At 33.8% G+C, this 24,048-nt stretch overlaps 1 long non-coding RNA gene across 1 annotated transcript in view; it reads left to right on the plus strand.

The window, feature by feature from the left end:
* LOC141553758 (uncharacterized) overlaps positions 1–20,855 on the plus strand; it is a 79,629-nt gene extending 58,774 nt beyond the window's left edge. Inside the window, exons 2-3 of the long non-coding RNA XR_012485630.1 lie at positions 15,765–15,895; positions 20,659–20,855. This is a non-coding gene — a long non-coding RNA (uncharacterized LOC141553758). The remainder of the gene's footprint in view (positions 1–15,764; positions 15,896–20,658) is intronic.
* Positions 20,856–24,048: the final 3,193 nt, after the last annotated feature.

The following is a 24,048-nucleotide window of genomic DNA, read 5'->3' on the forward strand; positions in this document are numbered from 1 at the left end:
AAATATAGGACAATATCTTGGGAGAAGAGGCAGGAATAAAGGAAGATTTTGTGCCTGCTTTAAAAGCAATGTGGAAAAGGTAATAGGGTGAGGAGAAGAAAGAGGTAGAGAAAGGAAGAAATTGATGGGGAAAACAAGAGGAGATGGTGGAGGATGGAATCTAATGCACATGCAGAGAGGCTGTGGACATCTTCTTTAAATCCAATCTCTGGTACTCCCCATGTAATTTTGGGTAAGTTGCTCCAGCAACTTTGTGAGCCTCAGTTTCTTTATCTGCAAAAAATGAGGGTATGGGATTGAAGATTATTGGGTCCAGATCCTGGGTTATGGATTGTAAGAACAGGAATGGGTGGAGAGCAAAGAGCATGAGGAAGATGAAAAATATATTTAGGAGGAATGACACGAGGAAGAAATAAAAGAACAGGAGACTATGATCCAGAGAAGAGAATTTCTGATTAAAGAAATTCTGGAGACAAAATATTACAGGAGATGTTGAGATATCAGAGGCAGGGAAATCTGTGAAGGGTGACTGAGGGAAGTTTGGATGTCATGGGAATTTAAGAGGTCAGTGAACTAGAAAGCAGAGTGCTTGAGGTCCAGATATTTTTGTTATTCAACCTAGTGACTAGATTGTTTGGTTTATGATGGGCCTTTGCTTAAGGACCCAATTTTTCCAGCTCTATTTATGGCATCCCAAAATCTAGTCAGGGCAACCTGAAACCTTTATCAAGGGACCAATTTTGATATGACAGAAACAATAAAATCAACTGTACCAATTCTGATTCTTCATTGGAAACCAGTGAATCACATTCTTTTATTCTCTCTCTGTTTCTGTCTTTTTCCCCTCTCTCCCCCCCTTCCTCTCTCTTTTATTTATAGTGTGGGATGTCAAAATTTGCATGGTTTATTTCCTTCATCACTTAAAAAATTTGTTCACTGAAAAAAGGAGTCACATTTAGAGTTCCAACAATTAAATAAAAGTTTATAGTCTATAAACTATGTGATTTCTTACACCTCTCTGTTCTTTTTCTTTTCACCATTACTACAATAGAGGGAGGTTGCAGAGGACTGAGGATAATTTTGTATTTTCCTTTAATTCATGGATTGCCATAGCGAAATAACTCATCACTTGGACAGGGCTACTGGAGATGATCCCCTACATACTTAAGCTAGGCTGATTATTGGAAAGCAGACAAAGTCAATTGCTGCCACCATATTTGAAGTCTTTCCATAATGGTAGAGATTTCCAGAATTCAAAAGTCATAGACAATAGCCTTAGAGAATCCAGAGTCACCTTTGAGGCCCATTGGGAACTCCAAGTAGGACTTTTGTATAGGAATCTTTTGTTCAATCAACATACATTTAATAAACACCTACTATGCATTAGGCATTGTGATAGGTGTTCATACTAAAAAAATAATTAATTCTCATCCTAAAGAGCTTGTGCCATTGGGAGAGAGTTTGTACATAATCAATATTTAGAGAATTGATACAAAATAAATATAAGGATTCTGCACATCTCAAAGTGCCATACCCCTTTCCCAAAGGTGATACTGCTCTATATTCACATAGACCAGATTAAAACTTTGGGAAAGCTTGACTGCAAAGGAGGGATCAGTTTTCTTGTTCTCTGGCTCATTGTACCCATCTGGGAGTTATTGGAAAAAAATCTTAAAACTTAAGTTGAATTATGACCTGAGTCTTGTGACTTAACAAATTCCCTCCTAGAAAAGGAAATCAATAGGAAAAATAGACATTAGGTAAAGAACAGTTATTTATTTCTTCTATCATAAAACAATAATAAAAAACCAAAAGAGTCATAATTGTACAATATTAGGTAATTAAAAATGAAGCAACCCATTTCTCTTGTTTTATTTTACTGGAAGGTAAAAACAACTTCTAGGACAATTGAATAGATGTTCTTATTTACCTTGAATCAACATCAACACTAATAACTATTCTTAAATAGCAGTTTATGATTAAAAGGATTTCTACATATATTTTTTCATTTAATAACCTCAAGAGATGGAGCAAAATTGATTATTTCTGTTTTTACATGAAAAAGCTGAGATATGAATGAGTGGCTCAAAGCCATCTAAAATAAAGGTATTGGACTAGGTACTCATAATTCATTCAATCTAAATTTGTGATACTAGACAGGCAAAGGCTGGGACTTAAATCCCAAGTTTTTGACTCTTAAATCCAATGGACTTTCCCTTCAGTACTACAGGTACTCCTTTTCTTTGCCTGCTGAGGTCATCTAGAAGAGAAAAGTCATGAGCAATCCTTATTTGTTGATAATTACTATTAAAAGGTAAAAGGAATATTAAGGTACTCTTTGATCTTTTCTTCCTTGGCTTAAAGTATACTCTAAGGGAAAGTATGTCAAATTACCCTCCCACAAGATAGGCTTAGTAATGGCCTACCATTTTCAGGTACTAACATGCTTTTAGCTGCCATTACTAATATAAAGGAAAGGTTTGACATTTTTTCAAAGAGCTTTAGGGGTATTGGCTTATAGGTGACCCTCCTCATATTTTGGAGTAGATCTGAAGTTCCATTAAACTCTGAAATACTTAAAAGGAGCAGTTTAATCCTTGACTGTCACACTGAATCAGTGGCTTTTGTCAATTCCATCTGGTCACAGTTATAGTTTATAGCATCATCCCATTTTGTATTCCTGGCAGAATTTCATCTCCCTCATTATTCCTAAAAGGATGCTACACTGGAAGGTTTTATTTCCAATCTGACACATGGGATGAAATTGTCTCCAGGGTGAAAGGCCCCAGATAACATGTTTTTACCATGTCATTTCATATGGGGAGAAAAAATAAGCTGGAATCAATTAAAGTTTTAGCCTTGCCTAATTGTTTCTAAGTAAGCAATTTATTTTTTCCCTACACAATTATCTGTATTTTCTGCCAACATGTTCCTTTCACTATCTCCTAATTTCTGATCCAGAAATTAGAAATGGAGGAACAGTTAGGTCATCTTTTCTCTCTCCTGCCAATGCAGGTGTTTTCTAATCACATATTTTCCATGACTGTGCCCATGCTTTTTTTTTTTTTTTAATAGCAAAGCATTTATACTGTATAATTATTGCAAAAAAGGAAAGGATAATAAAAATTAGTGACACTTTGTGGTCTATGAGAAAATTATTTTTGATAATAGTTATAAATAGTCCAATTCAATAACCAATAACCTGTATGTGGGAAGCATTGTGCTAGTCATTAGAGATGGTCCTTGTTTTCAAGGACCTTGCAATTTAATAACAGAAATAGGACAAGTATGATCTAAGGTAGACTGTGCTATGAACAAAAAAGAGACAAAACAAGCTATTAAAATGAAATTTGTGGGTGGAAGGATCACTTTAGGGATGAGGGGAGGAGAAAAGTAGGAAGGGATTTTTGGAGGAAGTGGCACTTGAGCCTTCTCATGCTCTTGTCACCTAAAGTGAATTAACAAACTCTCTTTTAGAGAAGGTACTTAATGTGCAAAATAGATATTATGTAAAGGACAGCTGTTTAATACTCTTAGCTGAAATTGCTTAAATACTTAAAACACAAAGACTCTCAACTTCACATTAGCAAATAACTAAAAGATGAAACAAAACTCCAAAACTCCTATTCATTGTTGGTTGCTTTTATTCTTTTTTTTTTTTTTTTTTTTTTCAGTTCTGATTCTTCATGATCCCATTTGAGGTTTTCTTGGCAAAAATGTTGAAGTGATTTACTATTTTCTTTTCCAGTTCATTTTTCAGATGAGGAAACTGAGGCAAATAGGGCTACCTAACAGTTATGCTCAGGGCCACTCAGCTAGTAATTATCTGAGGCCACATATGAACTTAAGACTTTCTGACTCCAGGCTCAGCACTTTATCCACTATGCTCCAAAGCTGCCCATATTCTATCCTCCTGAGAGGCAAAGGCAACTTTAATATCAACAATAGTAATTATAATTATATAGAAAGAGAGTGCAACATGTGAATGTGAGAAATTTTTGGCTAATAACTCAAAATGTTTACATTTTACTTTGTGTGAAAAGTGTTTTATAATTGTGTTTATACAGTTCCTGGTTTTGTCTTTCTTGGCACTTGACTTGTTTTATATTGTTTCCAGTTATTTTTAAAGGAATTTCTCTTTCTATGTCTTGCTGCTGGGCTTTGTTATTTATTTATAGAAATGCTGATGACTTATGTGAGTTTATCTTAAATTTTGTAACTTTACTAAAATTGTTAATTATTTCAGATAATTTTTTACTTGATTCTCTAGGATTTTCTAAATATGCCATTATATCAATTGCAAAGTGATAATTTTGTTTCCTCATTGCTTATTCTAATTCCTTCACTTTCTTTTTCTTTATTCCTATAGCTAACACTTCTAGTACAATATTGAATAATAGCTGGCCGTGATAAGGGGCATCTTTCTGTCATTACCAATCCTATTCAGAAAGTTTCAAGCTTAGTCCTATTATAGATGTTTGTTGATAGTTTTACACACACACACACACACACACACACACACACACACACACACACACACACATATATGTATACACACACACCTTAATTTTTTAAATGAAATATGAATTTTTCCTATGCTTTCTACTGATTTTAATAGGGATGAGTGCTATATTTTGTCAAGTATTTTTTTTTTGCATTTATTGGGATAATCATTATTTCTCTTGATTTTGCTATTAATACAATCATACAATGCTGATAGTTTTCTTAATATTGAGCTACTCCTACATTTTTGATATAAATTTTACTGACAGCATATGATCCTGGTGATATATTGCTGTAATTTCCAAGCTAGTATTCATTTTAATTTTTTGCATCCATATTCATTAGGGAAATTGGTCTTCTTTCTGTTTTGGCTCTTCCTGGTTTAGGTATCAGCACAATGTTTGTGTCATAAAAGGAATTTGGTAGGACTTCATCTATTTTCAAATAGGTAATATAATATTGGAGTTAATTGTTCTTTAAATACTTGGTAAAATCAATTTGTGAATATGACCCTGGGGATATTTCTTAGGGAGTTCATTAATGGCTAAGTAAATTTATTTTTCTAAGATAGGGTTATTTTAAATATTCTATTTTTTCTGTTAATCTGGACAATTTATATTTTATAAGTATTTATACAGTTCCTTTAACTTATCAGATTTATTGGTAGATAATTGGGCAAAATAGCTCCTAATTATTGCTTTAATTTCCTCTTCATTGATAGTGAACTATCCTTTTCCTTTTTTAATAATTTGGTTTTCTTTAATTTTCTAAAAATTAAATTAACTAATCATTGATCTATTTGTTTTATTCCCCCCCCCCAAACCAGCTCTTAGTTTTATCTATTATCTAATCTTTATTTTTATTATCAAAATGTCTAATTTTGTGATTAGTTGGGGATTTTTAATTTTTTAATTTTCTAATTTTTTTTCTTTAGCTGAGACAGACAGGAAGTTTTAAGTGTCTGAGGCCAGATTTGAACTCAATCTTCCTGACTTCAGGACTGGTCCTCTATTCACTGCATCATTTAGCTGCCCCAATTTTCTAACTCTTTTAGCAGTGGGCTCAATTCATTGATCTGTTCTTTCCTTGAATTTTTTTTCTTTTTTTTTGATATAAGATTTTAGAGAAATAAAATTTCCCCTAAGTACTGCTTTTGCTGGATCCTATATATAAATTCTGGTATAATGTCTCATTGTTGTCCTTCTCTTATTTTGAAATTATTGATTATTTCTGTGATTTGTTTGTTGATGCACTCATCATTTAGTTTCCAGTTAGTTTTTAATCTATATTTTTATGGCCATTTATTAGATGTAATTTTTATTGAATCATTATTTGAAAGGATTCATATCTTTTCTGCATTTGATTGTGAGAGTTTTATATCCTAATACATGTGTAGGTGCCATATACCATACATTTCTTTCTATTTCCATTCAGTTTTCTCCAGAGGTGTCATATCTGATTTTTCTTAGTCTATTAATCTCTTTTAACTTTTTTTCTTGTTTATTTTATAATTGATTTATCTGGTTCTGAGAAGGGAAAGTTGTGATTCTTCACTAATTTGGTTTTGCTATCTATTTCCTCCTGTTACTCATTTAACTTCTTCACAGAGCAATCTCCAGTTGTCCTAATCTATATTTGACCTTTGCACTCACATGTCTCTGGAGGAAAAAATGAGGCAAGTGACTTTGCACAGCCCTTCCTCACTTAAATCCAGTTCACTTGCATATCATGACATCAAAATCCCTGTTGTCATGATTCTCTTCAAGAACAAAGAACAAACAACAATGACAAGATCATTTTCTTTAGAAATTTGGATGCTGCATCACTTTGTGCATATATATGTAGTACTAATATAGTACTTTATTATTTATGGTATCTTTTAGCAAGATGTAGTTTTCTTCCTTCTCTCTTTTAATTAGATCTATTTTTACTTATTCTGAGATCATTATTGCTATCCTTTTTTTTTACTTCAGCTGAGGCATAATATATTTTGCTTCAGCATTTTACTTTTACTTTCTGTGTCTCTATACTTCAAATATGTTTCCTATTAATAACATATTGTAGGAATTTGTTTTTAAATCCACCCTGCTATTTACTGATATTTTATGAGTTAATCTCATTTACATTCACAGTTATGATTATTAATGGTGTATCTCCCGTCATTGTAATTTCCCACCTCTTCTTATATATTTTTTTTCTTTTTCTGTTTACATTGTCCTTCACACCAGTGTTTTCCTTCTGGCTACTGTCTCCCTCAATCTGCCCTCTCTTCTGTTAGCCCATTTCTTTTCTTCTACCTCTACTCTCCTACTTTGCTATATGGTCAAATAGGTTTCTATATTCAACATTATTGTGCATGTTTTTCCCTTTTTGAATTAAACCTGTTATGAGAGCCACCTGCCAGTGGCTCCTGGGAATCCAACTCAGACCAGCAGAATGTATACCTTCATGTGAGAGGATGATAATGATATAAGGAGACTGAGAGGCAGATGCATTGTCTGACCTCTCTCCTCTTCCTTCTTGCCTTTAATTTATTTCATTCCCAATCCACAAGCAACATCTATGTCAGTAAAGACTGATTTGCAGTTTCTTTATGGTTGTTCTGATTCACAGCTATGGGGGCTTTTGGGGAACGGACCTACCCCTTCACACAACCTGGTAATAGAAAGTTTCAAGCAATGCTAATTTCCTTCCCTTTTGTCTCTCCACTATAATTTCTTTTATGACTCTAACTATCATGAAATTTACCTTAATTTTTCTTTCACTTCTGTCTTCTTCCAGTATAATCCTCTTTCTCACCCTTGATTATTATTTTATATTTCATCAAAGTCAACTTATATCTACACCTTCTGTTGATGTATACTCCTTCTAAATGCCCTAATAGAAATTATGTTTTTAAGAGTTATGTCTCATCTTATGTATGAATGTAAACAATTTAACATTATTGAATTACTTATATTTTTCTTTCCTGTTTACATTTTTATTCTTTTCTTGATCTTATATTGAAAAATTCAATATTCTGTCTAGCTCTGGTCTTTTCTTCTTTTAAAGATATTTATCTTATAACTCTATGCCAATTGGCTACAACTGATTTTTTTTCTCACTAGTATTTTATTTTTCTAATTACATGTAAAAATAGATTTTTTTTTTGCTGAGGCAGTGGGGGTTAAGTGATTTGTCTAGGTTCACACAGTCAGGAAGTGTTAAGTGTTGGAGGCCAGATTTGAACTCAACTCCTCCTGACTTCAGGGTTGATGCTCTTTCCAAATAGCTGCCTTAAAGATAGTTAAGATTTTGAGTTCCAAATTTTGTAAGATGTTAAGTTCCAAATTTTTTCATTCTCTCTCTTTCCCTCACTTAAATCCAGTTCACTTGCATTTCATGACATCAAGCTCCCTAATGTCATGGTTCTCTTCACAAACAGGACAAACAACAAAGAACAACAACTGTTTCTCTTTTGGAAATTTGACTCTCCAATGAGATAGCAAGCAATCTGATATGTTATACATGTGTAATCATTTTAAACATTTCCATATTTGTCATTTGTGAAAGAAAAAGCAGAACAAAAGGAAAAAAGAAATGAGAAAGAAAAATCAACAAGCAAGCAAAAAACAAAAAAGTGAAAATAGTTTGCTTTTATCCACATTTTCCATCCCAAGTCTATTGGAATTGTCTTGAATCACTGTATTGTTGAGAAGAGCTGAGTCTATTATACTTGACTATCACACAATCTTGCTATTGCTGTGTACAATGTTTTACTTGTTCTGCTTGCTTCACTCAGCATCAGTTTATGTAGGACTTTTTAGGCTTTTCTGAAATCAACCTTATCATTTCTTATAAAACAATAATATTCCATTACATTCATATACCATAACTTATTCAGCCATTCCCTAACTGATGGGCATCCACACAAAAAGAACTGCTACAAATATTTTTATACATGTGGATCCTTTCCTCTTTTTTATGACCTCTTTGGGATATAGACCCAGTATTAGCATTACTGGATCAAAGGGTATACACAATTTTATAGACCTTTGGGCATAGTTCTAAATTGTTCTCCAGAATGGCTGGATCAGCCACTCCACCAATAGTACATTCGTGTCCCAGTTTTCCCACATCTCCTCCAATATTTATCATTATTTTTTCCTATCATCTTAGCCAATCTGATCACTATGAGGTGATACTTCAAAATTGTTTTAATTTGCTTTTCTCTAATCAATATTCTTTTTTTTTTATTAATAATTTTTATTTACCAGATATATGCATGGTAATTTTACAACATTGATAATTGCCAAATCCCTTGTTCCAATTTTTTCCTCTCCCTGACCCCCTCAGATGGCAGGTTGACCAATACATGTTAAATATGTTAGAGTATAAATTAAATACAATATATGTATTCATGACCAAACAGTTGTTTTATTGTACAAAAAGAATCGGACTTTGAAATAGTGTACAATTAGCCTGTGAAGGAAATCCAAAATGCAGGCGGACAAAATTAGAGGGACTGGAAATTCTATTTAGTTGTTAATAATCATCTCCTAGAGTTCTTTTGCTGTGTGTAGCTGGTTCAGTTCATTAATGCTCTATTGGAACTGATTTGGTTCATCTCATTGTTGAAAATGGTCTCATCCATCAGAATTGATCATCATATAGTATTGTTGTTGAAGTATATAATGATCTCCTGGTCCTGCTCATCTCACTCAGCATCAGTTGATGTAAGTCTCTCCAGGCCTTTCTGAAATCATCCTGTTGGTCATTTCTTACAGAACAATAATATTCCGTAATATTCATATACCACAGTTTATTGAGCCAATCTCCAATTGATGGGCATCCATGTAGTTTCCATTTTCTGGCCACCATAAAGAAGGCTGCCACAAACATTCTTGCGCATACAGGTACCTTTCCCTTCTTTAAGATCTCTTTCGGATATAAACCCAGTTGCAACACTGCTAGGTTAAAGGATATGCAGAGTTTGATAACTTTTTGAGCGTAGTTCCAAATTGCTCTCTAGAATGGCTGGATGTACTCACAGTTCCACCAACAATGTATCAGTGTCCCAGTTTTCTCACATCCCCTCCAACATTCTGCATTACCTTTCCCTGTCATTCTAGCCAATCTGACAGGTGTGTAGTGGTATCTAAGAGTTGTCTTAATTTGCATTTCTCTAATTAATAATCATTTGGAGCATCTTTTCATAGGACTAAAATAGTTTCAATTTCTTTATCTGAGAATTGTCTGTTCATATCCTTTGACCATTTATCAACTGGAGATTGGCTTGATTTCTTATATGTTAGAGTAAATTCTCTATATATTTTGGAAATGAGGCCTTTATCTTTGACTATAAAAATGTTTTCCCAGTTTATTGTTTCGCTTCTAATCTTATCTGCATTAGTTTTGTTTGTACAAAAACTTTTCAATTTGATATAATCAAAGTTTTCTACTTTGTGATCTAATTAATATTCTAATAAAATTTTCACATAACTATAGATGACTTTAATTTCTTCATCTGAAAATTGTTCATATCTTTTGACTATTTATCAATTAGGGAATGACTTGTATTCTTACAAATTTTACTCAGCTCTCTACATATTTTAGCAGTTATGCCTTCATCAGAAACAATGATTGTAAAAATGTTTTCCAGCTTTCTCCTTGGTTGCATTGATTCTGTTTGTGCAAAACTCTTTAGTCTAATGTAATCAATTTTATCCATTTTGCATTTCATAATGTTCTCTGTTTCTTTTGGTCATAAATTTCCCCCTTCTCCAAAGATCTGACAGGGAAACTATCCCTTGTTCTTCTATTCTGCTTATAGTATCATCATTTATGTCTAAATTACGAACCCATTTTGACATTATTTTGGTATGTAATGTGATACATTGATCTATGTCTAATTTCTACCATGCTATTTTACAATTTTCCCAGTAATTTTGGTCTAATAGTGCAGCTCTGGTCTTTTCATTGAGAATTTTTGAAAGTTTCCTATTTTATTGAATATTCATTCCCATTCATTCCCTTCACCCTAACATGAACAATTATGCTCAGTTATGCTGGGTAGTTGATTCTTGATTGCATTCCAAGTTCTTTGCCTTCTACAATATCATAATCCAAGCTTTCTAATTCTTTAATGTAGAAACTGCTAAATTCTGTGTAATGCTGATTGTATCTCCTTGATATTTTAATTGTTTCTTTCTGGCTGCTTGTGGTATTTTGTCCTTGACCTCAGAGTTTTTGAAATTTGGCTATAATATTCTTGGAGTTTTCATTTTGATATCTCCTTAAAGAAGTGATCAGTGGATTCCTTTAATTGCTATTTTATTTTCTGGTTCTAGGATATTAGTTTTTCTTGATAATTTCTTGAAAGATGCTTTCTGGGCTCTTTTTTTAATCATGGCCTTTGGGGAGTCTGATAATTCTTAAATTAGCTCCCCTAGATTTATTTTCCAGGTCATTCCAGGCATTACATTTTCTTAAATGTTTTTCAATTATTTTGAATTTGTTTGATTCTAGACGTGCTTTTTTTCATAGTTCTCTTGCATAACTCACTTTTTTTCCAAATTATTACTCTACCTCTCTTATTCCATTAAAAATCCTTTTAGAACTCTTTCAGGAAGACTTTTTGGGCCTAAGAACAATTCATAGTTTTCTTTGTGGCTTCACCTATAAATGTTTTGACATGGTTGTCTTCTTCAGAATTTGTTTTTTGAACTTCTTTGTCAACATAGTAGCTTTTTATGATCAGGACTTTTTAAATTTAAATTTTATATTTTACATATATGTATATGTACATATAATTATACATATGTTTATCATTATTTTATTTTTTGCTCATTTTTTTTCAGTCTATTTTGTGACTTTTAAAGTTGAACTCTGGTCCTGGAGTGTAGGGGGAACTGTCCATTGTCCAAAACTTCTTGTTTGTGTAGGGCCTTTGGGCCAGTCTCTAGCTTTCTGGGAGCAAATGTATGGGGCTGATAGCTCATCTGTATTCTTGGATTGCTGGCCTAGTTTGGTATGCTGGGACTTCAGAGCCTGCCAAGTTTGACCACTAGCCTGCTGTTCTGGGGCTAACAGCCTCACAGCTGGCCTGCTGTTGCACTGCATATTGAACTGAGACTGATTGCTAATTTGTGTTGGAAATAAGAGCCTCATACAGACTTGTTTGTATATACCACCTGCAATGGGCTACATCTCCTTTTACCTAAGCAATACACTTCTCAGTAGTCTTTCAAAGTTATCTTGAGATAGAAAATTGTTTCATCTCAATCTTTTGGGAGTTCTGTCATGCCAGATTTTGTTTTTAGGCATAATTTAAAATTGTTTTGAGGAGAACTTGGGAGAATTAAGGCAGTTTTCTGTCTTTTTTTCTGCCATTTTGGCTTCATCCTGATTTTTTTTTTTTTTAATAAGGAATATCATGGACAGATATCTACAGTAAGAAGATAATTTTGACAGTGAAGGACAGATTATAAAGAGCAAAAACTGAAAGCTTTGGGTAAATCCAGTGAAAATTAGCATATTATTAGCAAATATTGATATTAGGCTTTATATTATAGTTTCCAAAATTCTTCCACTCCACCCCTATAGCAATAGCTTATCATTATCCTCACTTTAGAGATGCAGAAATTGAATCTGAGAGAAGTTAAGTACAACACACAACACATTATACTGATATTTGAATCTATATATTCAAAATTCTTGTTTTTGTGTCATTTATAATTACATAGGAAACCATTGGATGAAATATTCTTGCAAAGAACTTGAGAGAGTTTAGATGTTGTTAAGACCTAAGGAAATGAATTTTGGTGGCTTACTTATTTTTAAATTATTTATGCTTTCCAACTAGAAAGTTTGGTATCTATATACTCTAAGGTCCTTGAAAACTCTAAATCTATTATTTTAGGAGAATGAGTTTTCACTATGTGCAAAACCCTATGCAAATTACTGTCAGGGAAATCCAAGAATCTAAGGAAAACACCATACTTTTCTTCTTGATTTTATAATCTAACTGTAATAATATTACATGAAGTTGTTGCAAAGAGTTGAAAGAACATTTATGTCAAAAGTTGAAAAAGTATGATGTATAGGAAAGTATAATAAATTTTGAAACAGAAGGCATAAATTCAGATCCTGATTCTGTCATTTAGTAGCAGTCAAGGCCTGATTAGTTCCAACCCACATTTCCAGCCATGTCTCAAACTCTTATATTCTTAGCATTCTGGACTATTTATTCTCTGATTTCCCTTGCCATTATGGGCCATACCTCTAATTTTAAATTTGTAAATACTTAGCAAAGTTTTTTAATTTGATAAGCAATACAATAAGCATGCAATACAAACCAAAATAAACATTTATTAAGTATTCATTTTGAGTGAGATGACCACCTGACATGTTATAATCTACCTTACTCCCAGTACCATTAGTGAGATTACCAGATCAATTTGTTAGAATTTTTAAGAATCACAGAATGTTAGTTAGGAATCACCTATATAATCTAGTCCAATCCCATGTAAACAAAAATCACATCTACAGTATCCCACAACAAATTATTTAGTCTTTGAATAAATCCAGCAAGAAGAATAGATAAAGAGTAAATATAAAATAAATACAAATGTTAACTACTATCTCTTGAGGCAATCCATTCTTCTTCTGGATATCTCTATTTATTGGGCCATGAATTCCTCATGCCTAAATTTGCCTCATTGCAAATTCCACCCATCACAACTAGTTTTATGCCCCATGCTCAGACACTATCCTTTTAACCGGCTGTTCACTTCCTAAATATGTATTTCTCTTCTGAACTTTTGCCTTTGATTGGCAGCAGTTGTGAAAATACCATATGGTCCCTAAGGCTTTGATTATTTTTGTCTGAATAATTTGTAATATTTAGCAATGCTTTCTAGGTTCCTTCTGGCAATATCATTTGTTCTCATGTAAATTACCAGAGTTAGGTGGAAGTCATCCATTTTGACAAGTCTTGAAAAGTACTCTGAAGCATCTCGGATGAAAAGTCAGCAAAGATCTATTTTTGTTGTTGTTATTAGGTCAGTCCCTCTCAGCAGAAAGTCACCAGCCACCACTATTTTACTCTTTTTATTGTCCTTACTGAAGGACATCTCGATTGTCAGAACTTTTGAATTACCATTATGATGACTTGGGATACAAACAAGCGTTTCCTCTTCAGAACACTAAACTCTCTTCTCTTCGCACAGTCTTGTGGATGTTTCTTAGCTCTAATTTTCCAGAAAGCTTTCTCTGAATCAGAATTAGAGTTTGGAGACCATATGGTATTTTCTTAACTGCTGCCAATCAAAGGCAAAAGTTCAGAAGAGAAAGACAGAATTGGGAAGTGAACAGCCGGTTAAAAGGATAGTGTCTAAGCTGGGCATAAAACTTGCTGTGTTGGGTGGAATTTGCAATGAGGCAAATTTAGGAGTGCGGAAATGATGTCCCAATAAGTAGAATGGATTGCCTCAGGAGATGGTGGTTAACACTTGTATTTATTTTATATTTACTCTTTTCCTATCCCTCTCACTGGATTTAATAAAAGACTAAATAATTTATTGGGGAATACTGTAGATGTAATTTTTGTTACATGGGGTTGGACTAGATTATATGGGTGATTTCCCAACTCTAATATTCTTATATTCCTTAGAGTTCTAACAGTCTAATCTATTCACTTCTTTTAATTGATAACATACAGAATTATGGTAGTGATGATGATGATGATGTCTCTTTATTCACTTTGGCAAGTTATGGGAGGTATTTCAGCACATCTTAAATATCTGCCCTCAGTGGACAATAGACCTATTTTTGTATGTTTTCTTAGGTCTGTAAAGGGCAGGGTCTCCAGAGCATGGCTGTTACTTTTCTCCTTAGATTTTAGAAGTTAGCCTGAGAGATTGAGTTGGTAATCTAATGATATCTCTCAAGGATCCCCATCAGTTTATCTTCATGATTATCAATTGATATAATTTTTTAAAGGTTTAAAGATTTGTCTTGTTTTTATATTACATTTTTAGATTACTTCCATAGCATAAGAAGTCTCTTGTAACAAATTAAAACAGTAATATTAATAATATAATGACTTCATCTGGAAGTAAAAAGTAACATTCCACATCTATATTATCTGTCAACATTCTACTGCAAACAATTAACAAAAACATTTTTTTTACCTGTCTCCTGCTCCACTGAAAAATTAAAAAAGGAAAATAAATTTATTGTAACACACACATATGTGTGTGTGTGTGTGTGTATGTGTGTGTGTGTATGTGTATGCACACAGGCAAAACAAATCTTTTCAATGGCTCTATGCTATATCTATTTGTATCATTTCTATCTATCCATTAATCTATTGATTTGTTTAATTCTGTACCCTAAATTCATCACCTCTCTGTAATGAATAGCATGTTTCAACACTGGCTCTCTGTAAAGAATCATTAAAGAATTGTATGGACCACAGTTCTTATAGTTTTGAAAGTCGTTTGTTTTTATAATTGTCATATAAATTGTTCTCCTCATTCTTTCATTTCATTATTTATTGTATTGGAGCTGCTCCTTCATTCTGGATCAGTTTATATAAGTATTCTTATAGTTCTTTGAAATCATCCATTTTCCTATTTCTTATAACAAAGTAATATTCTATCACATTCATAACCACAACCTATTTCACCATTCCTCAGAAGTTGTATATCCCTTTAGTTTTCTTTTTATTTTTGCCATTACACAAATCTGCTATAGATATTTTTTGTACATAAGACTTTTTTCTTTCTTTGATTTCTTTTTGGCATCACTTTAGCAGTAGCATAGTTATGTCAAAGGGCACAGCGCTATTTAGTAATTTTTAGTGTATAATTCCAAATTTCTCTCCAGAATGGTTTGCCCATCCATAAGTACACCAACAGTACACTAATGAACCTATTTTTTCACAGCTCTTCCACCATGTATTGTTTTCCATTTTTTTCATCTTGGTCATTCTAATGGATGTGAGATGGAATTAACTATTAAATAGATGCATGTACTCCAAAACATTGCCTCCAAAGTTGGTAACTCTCTGCCCCACTAGTATGTATAGAATTCAGGGGAAAAAAGGTTCAGACTTAGAAAGCACATGTGGAAGAGAGCTAGTACATAATTCCTTAAAGTCCTCTTGCTGAAATCCTAAAGATAATCCTTTTAGGCACTGGATACCTTTTCTGGACTATTTTCAGAGCTTAAATGTGCTTTCCTTATTTTATCTAATTTGTCTTTGTCTCCTATTGTAGACCCTTTTGCCAACCACTCCTGTCCTAGAGATGCTATAGATTGAAAGACCAAACTCTTTGGCCTTCTGAAATTTCACAAGTTCTTTTTTCCTGGCCAACTGGGACTACAAGAGACCTGGATAGAGGCCAAGGTAAGGGCCTTGATTCTTCCTTCCTTCCCCCAATCAATTCCTTCTCAGATACTTATCTAGAACTCTCCCATCTCTATATTGCTAGGAACTTACATCATTCCGACTCAAATTGGGTCAGTATTTTACTGAGGACCCACAGGATGCGACTAAGTTTTCTCAGCCAGTCCAGATACACTCCCTAGACAAAGACATTTCAGATGATCATGGGCTTACATTATCAGGGCTTAGCATCTTTACACTTGTTTTAAATGAGATGTGGTTATTTGATGCATTTATTCACTTGACTTCCTCCCTTACAAACAGGGAAAATAAGCTGCAGAGTTTTAGTAACTCACATAGATTATATCAGATTAACTGTGTAAATGCCCTTAGTTTGAACATGTCTTTCTGATTCCAAGCACAATATCAGGTTTACTTTCCAGACCACCTCTGTGATTTTATTTCTGCATCACATCCTTTTGCCTCCTAACTTTCTAATTGGACGACATTTAGGTGGCACTATAAATAGAGCATTGAATTTGGAGCCAGGAAGACTGAGTTTGAATCTTCCCTCAGATACTGAATAGCTATATCATCCTAGACAATTGACTTAAGCTCTATCAACCTCAGTTTCCTCATCTGTAAAATGGGGACAATAGTAGCAAACTCCCAAATGAAACTGTATTTGTAAAACACTTTGCAAATCTTCAAATGTTATATAAATCTGAGCTATAATAATGACAATGTCAACAACCTCCATCTTTTTAGATTTTTTTTGCTTCTTTGTTTTCATATTGAAGCCTCATTTTAATTTATTTCCTTAAAAGTTATTTATTTAATACTTAAATATGAAATAGAAAAAGTAAAACAAAAAACCATTGTCATATTCACAGCAGAATGTAAAAAAGGATTCAAAATAAGAAACAATAAATTTCCATTTCAAGAAAGACTAATAATAAATGCTATTGTGCTCAGAAGTGTCCATCTTTTCTTTGCTCTCCTGTAGGTTTTCTTTTGTTCTCTGCTGTCTACTTTTTACTTTATCCCCCCACTTCCTCACATCCCCACAAAAGGTTACAAATAAAAGTTGACATTTATATGACTTGGTGTGTTGATTTAGAGAAATCTATTACGTTTCTGGTGAAGAGTCCTTTAAGTCTTCCAATTACTGAACTCTATTGGATCAGAGTCAAGTCTTGAAGACTTATTGGCTGATATGTAATTTCTCTATTGGGAACTGACCCTCCCTTTTGAGTACTACTTCAGGGTAAAATTAAAGCTAAGTTTGTCTCTCTTTTTCTATGTCTTTGCTTAGTCCAAAGTGGAAATCATAACTTAATAGGATTTAGGGTTAGAAGAGCATCAAGTCCATGCTCCCTTATTTTATAGAACGGGATCTTTCAAAATTGAAATACTTATCAATACCTCCAAGAGACTGACATTCAGACTGCGATCTTTCTGTTTCAGGACTGCCAAGTCAGGACTGAAGGAATGGCTCCCAAACATGGGTCTAGAACCACATTCAAACATGATTCCAGGAAAAAAAGTTGCAGCTCATCTTGCTCAGAACAGTGGCCAATAGTTTGATTTGACCTGGCCCCTGAGTCAGAACTCCCTTAGATACTTGCTCCCAGCATTTGTCCACTGAGTGGGATCATTATGGCCTGGTCATCTGACCCAGATGACCCATGTCTCTCAAAGAACCAACCCCCAAGTCGTGGTTTCTCTGTGCTTGGGCTAGCAAGCCAAAGCTCCATTTGGAATAGTCATCCTACTGTCACCAGACAATGGTTCAGGGGATACCCAGCCCCCTAATAGGGTGACAGACTCCCAACTTTACTGTCTTATTCACAGTTATAGAAACAAAGGTGAGCTACACGCCCTGAGGGAAATGCTAGATGGGGCTCCTCCCCAAACCATAAGATAGAGTAGGAAGCCTTTGTGAGGAGGGATTGTTTCATTCTTTGTAATGGTATTCTCAGGGCAAGCACAGGGCCTGGAGAATAGTGGGCACTTAATCAAAGCTTGTTGATAGACTAACTGATTGATTACTGATCTCTATGCTGAGAGCAGGTAATGAATCTGAGTTCTTATCCTGCTCAGGGCTCAGACTAGGGACAAATCTCCAAGTCACAAGACTGTGATTCAAAGGTAAAAGTCAATTTGAATAACAGATAACAGGGTGCCAAAAGCAATGTGTCCAAGACTTTTTTTTTTCAGTTTTTTTAAAATTTAAATTTAATTTAATTTTATAATTATAACTTTTTTTTGACAGTACATATGCATGGGTAATTTTTTATAACATTATCCTTTGCACTTACTTCTGTTCAGATTTCTTCCCTTCCTCCCCCAACCCCCTCCCCCAGATAGCAGGCAGTCTTATACATGTTAAATATATTATAATATATTCTAGATACAATATATGTGTGTAGAACCGAATTTCTCGTTGCACAGGAAGAATTGGATTCAGAAGGTAAAAATAACAGATTACACTCATTTCCCAGTGTTCCTTTTCTGGATGTAGCTGGTTCTGTCCATCATTGATCAATTGGAATTGGATTAGCTCTTCTCTATGTTGAAGAAATCCACTTCCATCAGCATACATCCTCGTACAGTATCATTGTTGAAGTGTATAGTGATTTTCTGGTTCTGCTCGTTTCACTCAGCATCAGTTGATGTAAGTCTCTCCAGGCCTCTCTGTATTTCTCCTGTTGGTCATTTCTTACAGAACAATAATATTCCATAACATTCATATACCATAGTTTACCCAACCATTCTCCAATTGAGGGACATCCATTCATCTTCCAGTTTCTAGCCACTATGAAAAGGGCTGCCACAAACATTTTGTGTGCCCAAGACTTAACGGATTTACTTTCCTGTGATAATGAGAATATTTCGTTTATCAATACCAATTCTTTTAGGGGGGCAAAGATCCTAGAGTGGTTTGCCATTTCTTGCTCCAGCTCATTTTACAACCCAGAGTCACCCAGTTGGAAAATTTTCAGGCTGAATTTAAACTCAGGGCCTCTTAACAATAAGCCCAACACAGTAAGTGATGCCAAAATTATAAAGTTTTATGAGAACAGATTCTGAGCTCCTTAAGGAGAGAGACTTTGTGTTATTCATTTTCTTGTACTTTATTTGTTCTTGGCATTAAGGTCAGACAGCAAGCAAATGTTTATTACATGTTTGTAGAATAAAGAATTGAATTTAGGGTCTCCATAAAGTCATCATGCCTTTCTAGTACAGTACTTTGCTTAAAACAAGCAGCCTTATTTTTCTCAAATTTTGTTTATGAGTATCATAGAAATATAAGTGGTTTTTAGAAACAAACTTATTTTAGAATTTTATTGTTGTCTTATTTAGTTAGTTTTTGAAGAGATTCATTAGTGTGCAACATTCCATAAAACAAATTATAACCTGTAAATTTATTATACAAATTATATCTCATATAATGTAGATATTGACTTATAATTTGCATCTAAAGTTGCTTAAGTGATTGTATATATGAGATCATTTTTACCCTTCTTTGTGGCATTTATTAGGATGCTACTTGTTTTATAAAGAAAGAAAAAAAAACCTTGGGTTTAAAGAGCTTGAAGTAATCTACCCTAATCTATATTCCATTTAAAAAAAACACCCAACAACAACAACAAAGTTATCCTTTTGGTAACACGCTAGCATCTTCCTTAAAAGAAATGGCTTGTTTTTGCTGATAGTATGATTTTTAATAATGAATAATTCAAAAAGTCACCCAGCTAGAGTCACTGAAGCATGAGAAAACACCCTAAAATTCCTGGATTTTTGATTGACTTACTAGGAGTAGCTACACATTTGTTAAAGTATAATGAGGTATCCAAAATTCATAATAGCTCGCATTTTTATAGTGCTTTATAGTTTGCAAAAAGCTTCTGTCACAACAACTCTGATGTAGGTAAGGGAAGTATTATCCTTATTTTATAGCTAAGGAAACTGAGACTCAGAAAAAGATAAGTCATTTTTCTCTTGGCCACATAGCTAGTAAATGTCAGGGCAGCTTTTTTGTTCCAAATCCGTGTTTCTTTCCACTACAGATGTTGCTTTTGAGTTAAGATAACTAATATTGGGATGTAAATGATGGAGTGGATATCACATGTGGCCCAAGAGAAAATGGGCACATAAATAATATCATGCCATGTCTTTGATATTTTGGACAGGTGCCCAAATTCTACATAATTTATAGAGAAAAGCATGGAAAACTTGAAAAGCATGAAAAACTTGAAATAGTATCAGTCATAAAGATTTGAGAAGGGGAAATGAACTGAAAAATGACAAAATGTCATTTGATTCAGCAGACCATGGAAGTATAAATTCAAGTTAGTTTTTCTATTTTCATTATGCTGAGAATGAAAAAAAGTTATAAATATATATGTATATGTATTTAAATACATGCATAATACATATAAATGGATATCTATTTATATAAATATACATATATTTATATACATACATACACAATATACTAATGCATGTGGATATACATGCATATGCACATTTATATACACATATATGTATGTATTTGACATCTTAATTCTGGGAATATATCTATAATGGGAATGTTACATGTGGAATTGATGCTAGTTATTTGGAAATAAAAATGAATAATTAATGATTTTATTATTTAAAAGGCACAACACTTTTTTAGTCCTAATTACTTTCCTCTTAGTTTTTGTGAAATCTCTTTAAAATCCTTTCTAAGCATTTCAACTATTCTTCCTCTCTTTTCCCTTTCTTCTGTTATGTAGGAAGGAAATGCTTCAACAAGACAGGCCTAAGGTTAAAGTTTATCACCAACAGTTCTCAAGGTGATCTTAACAAGCCCAGTTCATATTTCTAAATTGTTGCCACCAGCTACTGACAGTTCAGATAAGAGGAAATCTTCCTGAAATATATGAAGAAAAAGTTAACCTCTGTGATTATCCACAAGCTTACTAGAGAGTTAAGGCAGGTAAGGAAACTTTAAATCATCATGGATGTGGAAGATACTCTCCATTTTTTTTTTTTTTACAAATTGACCAAATGATGCTCCAACATGCTCCTAAAAGTACAAAACCAGTCTAAACAATTACTGAATTTCTGAATTTTATTTTGCATTTTAAATAGTTATATTTCTGCTTTTTGTTTTTACATTTCAGTCATTTCATCTCAAATGCTTGTTCACCATTCCAGTAACCCTTCCACTTAATAATGAGATACCATTTAAGCAAACCAGTGTGTATGGCAATCCTGTCTGCCAGTTTATTCAACATTCCATATCTGTAGTCCCCGGTCTCTCTTCTCACAAGAAAATGATATGTTTCCTTATCAGTTCTCAGGCCTGAGACCGACCCTATCTTTTAAGTACTATCTGTATCCAGACTAAGATCCCTGACTGCTTACTAGCATTTCTATTGTCCTTATATACTTAGATGCTTGTGTCCTACCCAGAAAGTCCCTGAAAGCTGGAGGAAGGGATGGCTGTCCTTGCTTCCATGCAGCTCTGTTTATCTGCCTTCTTGACAGCACACACACATAATGTTTATTCAATTCAATTCAATTCAACAAACATTTAGTCAATTCAATTCAATAAATATTTATTAACTATCAACCCCTTCAAGCTTTCCCTGCCTCTCCAAGTTGTTAATGATCTCTCTTTCCTCAGATGATCTTATTTTTATTTGTTTCTGTATAAGACATATTCCCTTCCCTGCCACTGTGCCTCTTATTTGAATGTGAACTCCTGGCAGGCAAGGACTATTTCATTTTGCTTTTGTAACCCCTGGTGTCTACTCCTATGTATTTATTGTACTTAGTAAGTACTTAGTAAATGTTTTCTTTTGTCATCAAGCATTTGAAGGGAGGTAATTATATTTGTTCATCTTGACACAAAATGGAGGAACTGAGATTTATTAGAAGAAGTTATAAGGGATCAAATTTTGAATCAGCAGAAGAAAAGAAAGTTCTTAATCATGAGAACTATTGAAAAAGAGGACAGGGGATCTTGTGAAGTACAAGCCCTGTTATTCAAATTCTAGGAGAGCTGGCTGACTTTGTACAGAGGTTAGTACTTTAGGTAGCGCTAGGGGACTTTAAAAATCCTTGTTAATACAAAATCTTTACTTCCTTTCCCCGTGGAATGATGTAGAAAAGCAATTATTTAAGTATTTTTGTGCCAAAAATTGTACTAAATGCTAGAGAAGCAAATAAATGAATTTTTTTTCTTTCAAGAAGGTCACCTGCTTGGGGGAGATAATACATAAAAGAGTTTATGTTTAGTTCCTGACAGATGGAAAGGTCAGGGAGTATTTGGACAGGGAAAGTAGAAAGTCAAGAGGATCTTGGGGAATAATGGCAGGGCAGATAGTTGGTTCTCTACCAAAATGATAGTGGGACTAAAGGTTAAAGTGCAATGGGAATCTGTGATATTTCCAGCAGATGTAAAGAGTTGAAGGGTGGGTGCAAGTGGCTTGGTTGGCATCCAGTTGGCAGCGGGTATCCTTGCCTGGTAGGAACTTGGTAATAGGACATTGATGTTTGGTTGGGGAAAGGAATAGTCTGTGGTTCCCCTCAGTGGCAGCTGTTTCTGAAACAACAGCAGATTGGTATAGTGTTGTAGGTGTACTCCTGAAAATGTGTATATAGGACATATTTTCCAATGGATTTACATGATTGATTTTTAATTTTTCAATCTCTTTTTCTTCTTATCCTTTCTTTTTACATTATATTCATTTCCAAATATTTCTCTTCTTTCCCCTATTTGGGAGCCATCCCTTGATACAAAAATTTTAAAAGATAGGGAAAAAGTAGTTCAATAAAACCAATCAATCCTTCAATTGTGTCTGAGAGTATTATACTGATGATTTAAAAGATGCTTTATCTTTATTTTTAATTGATTTCTCATAGGCAGTAGCTTCTATAATTTTGCTCTAAGATCTGCTTCTTTTGACCTCTAGGTCTACTATTTAATGATCTGTAAAGAATCATTTAGAATGAAAGGGAGAAGCTGTGTTTAACTTTGTGCTTCCAGGATATCTTTGTTATCATCTTCTTATCTTCCTATTTTAAAAATGCATTTTCCAAAAATAGATTTTCTTGGAATTTGTTAATATAGAACTTATATTTATAGCAACAAATATATATATATTTAAATTGATAATTATGTTTACACACATATATTAATTATAGGAAAGGATGAATTCCTAGACTAGCATAGTGGCTATGGAAATAAAATGGTAAAGAATTATTCCTTCCTCCCTCCCTCCTTTCCTCCCTCCTTTCCTCCCTCCCTCCCTCCCTCCCTCCCTCCCTCCCTCCTTCCCTTCCTCCCTTCCTTCCTTCCTTCCTTCCTTCCTTCCTTCCTTCCTTCCTTCCTTCCTTCCTTCCTTCCTTCCTTCCTTCCTTCCTTCCTTCCTTCCTTCCTTCCTTCCTTCCTTCCTTCCTTCCTTCCTTCCTTCCTTTCCCTCCCTTCCTTACTTCCTTTCCCTTCCTTCCTTCCTTCCTTCCTTCCTTCCTTCCTTCCTTCCTTCCTTCCTTCCTTCCTTCCTTCCTTCCTTCCTTCCTTCCTTCCTTCCTTCCTTCCTTCCTTCCTTCCTTCCTTCCTTCCTTCCTTCCTTCCTTCCTTCCTTCCTTCCTTCCTTCCTTTTTTGTTTGTTCCTTCCTTCCTTATCTCCAACAGCATACTATTAATTTTATATATAGAATTTTATTAAAAAAATCAATGCACATCCATAGCAGTGCTATCAAACTCAGCTAAAAACAGGGTACCATGAAACCATACCTAAGCATCCATTGAGGTTACATATTGACATTATTTATATTATTTGGTATTTTAATTTATTTTGTTAAATATTTTCCAGTTACATTTTAATTTGGTTAAGTATACTCTGACACATGTTTGACACCTCTAATGTATAGAATATTTTCCTATCCAAATGATACAACATCAATTAAGATAACATTAACTGGGCTCCACTGACTCCTATTCATCCAACTGAATAATCACTTACCACTATAATTGATTTTACTTAGAATTCTTTACTTAGAATCAAAACTGATGAACTTGGTTAATTGTAATCTTCATAAATTATAGATGGCCATGTTTCTAAGGTTAACAATGGAAATAATTCACTTTATGATATTTTTAAAAATAATTTTTG

Source organism: Sminthopsis crassicaudata, chromosome 2 (assembly GCF_048593235.1).
Source record: "Sminthopsis crassicaudata isolate SCR6 chromosome 2, ASM4859323v1, whole genome shotgun sequence".
NCBI classification, from domain to species: domain Eukaryota; kingdom Metazoa; phylum Chordata; class Mammalia; order Dasyuromorphia; family Dasyuridae; genus Sminthopsis; species Sminthopsis crassicaudata.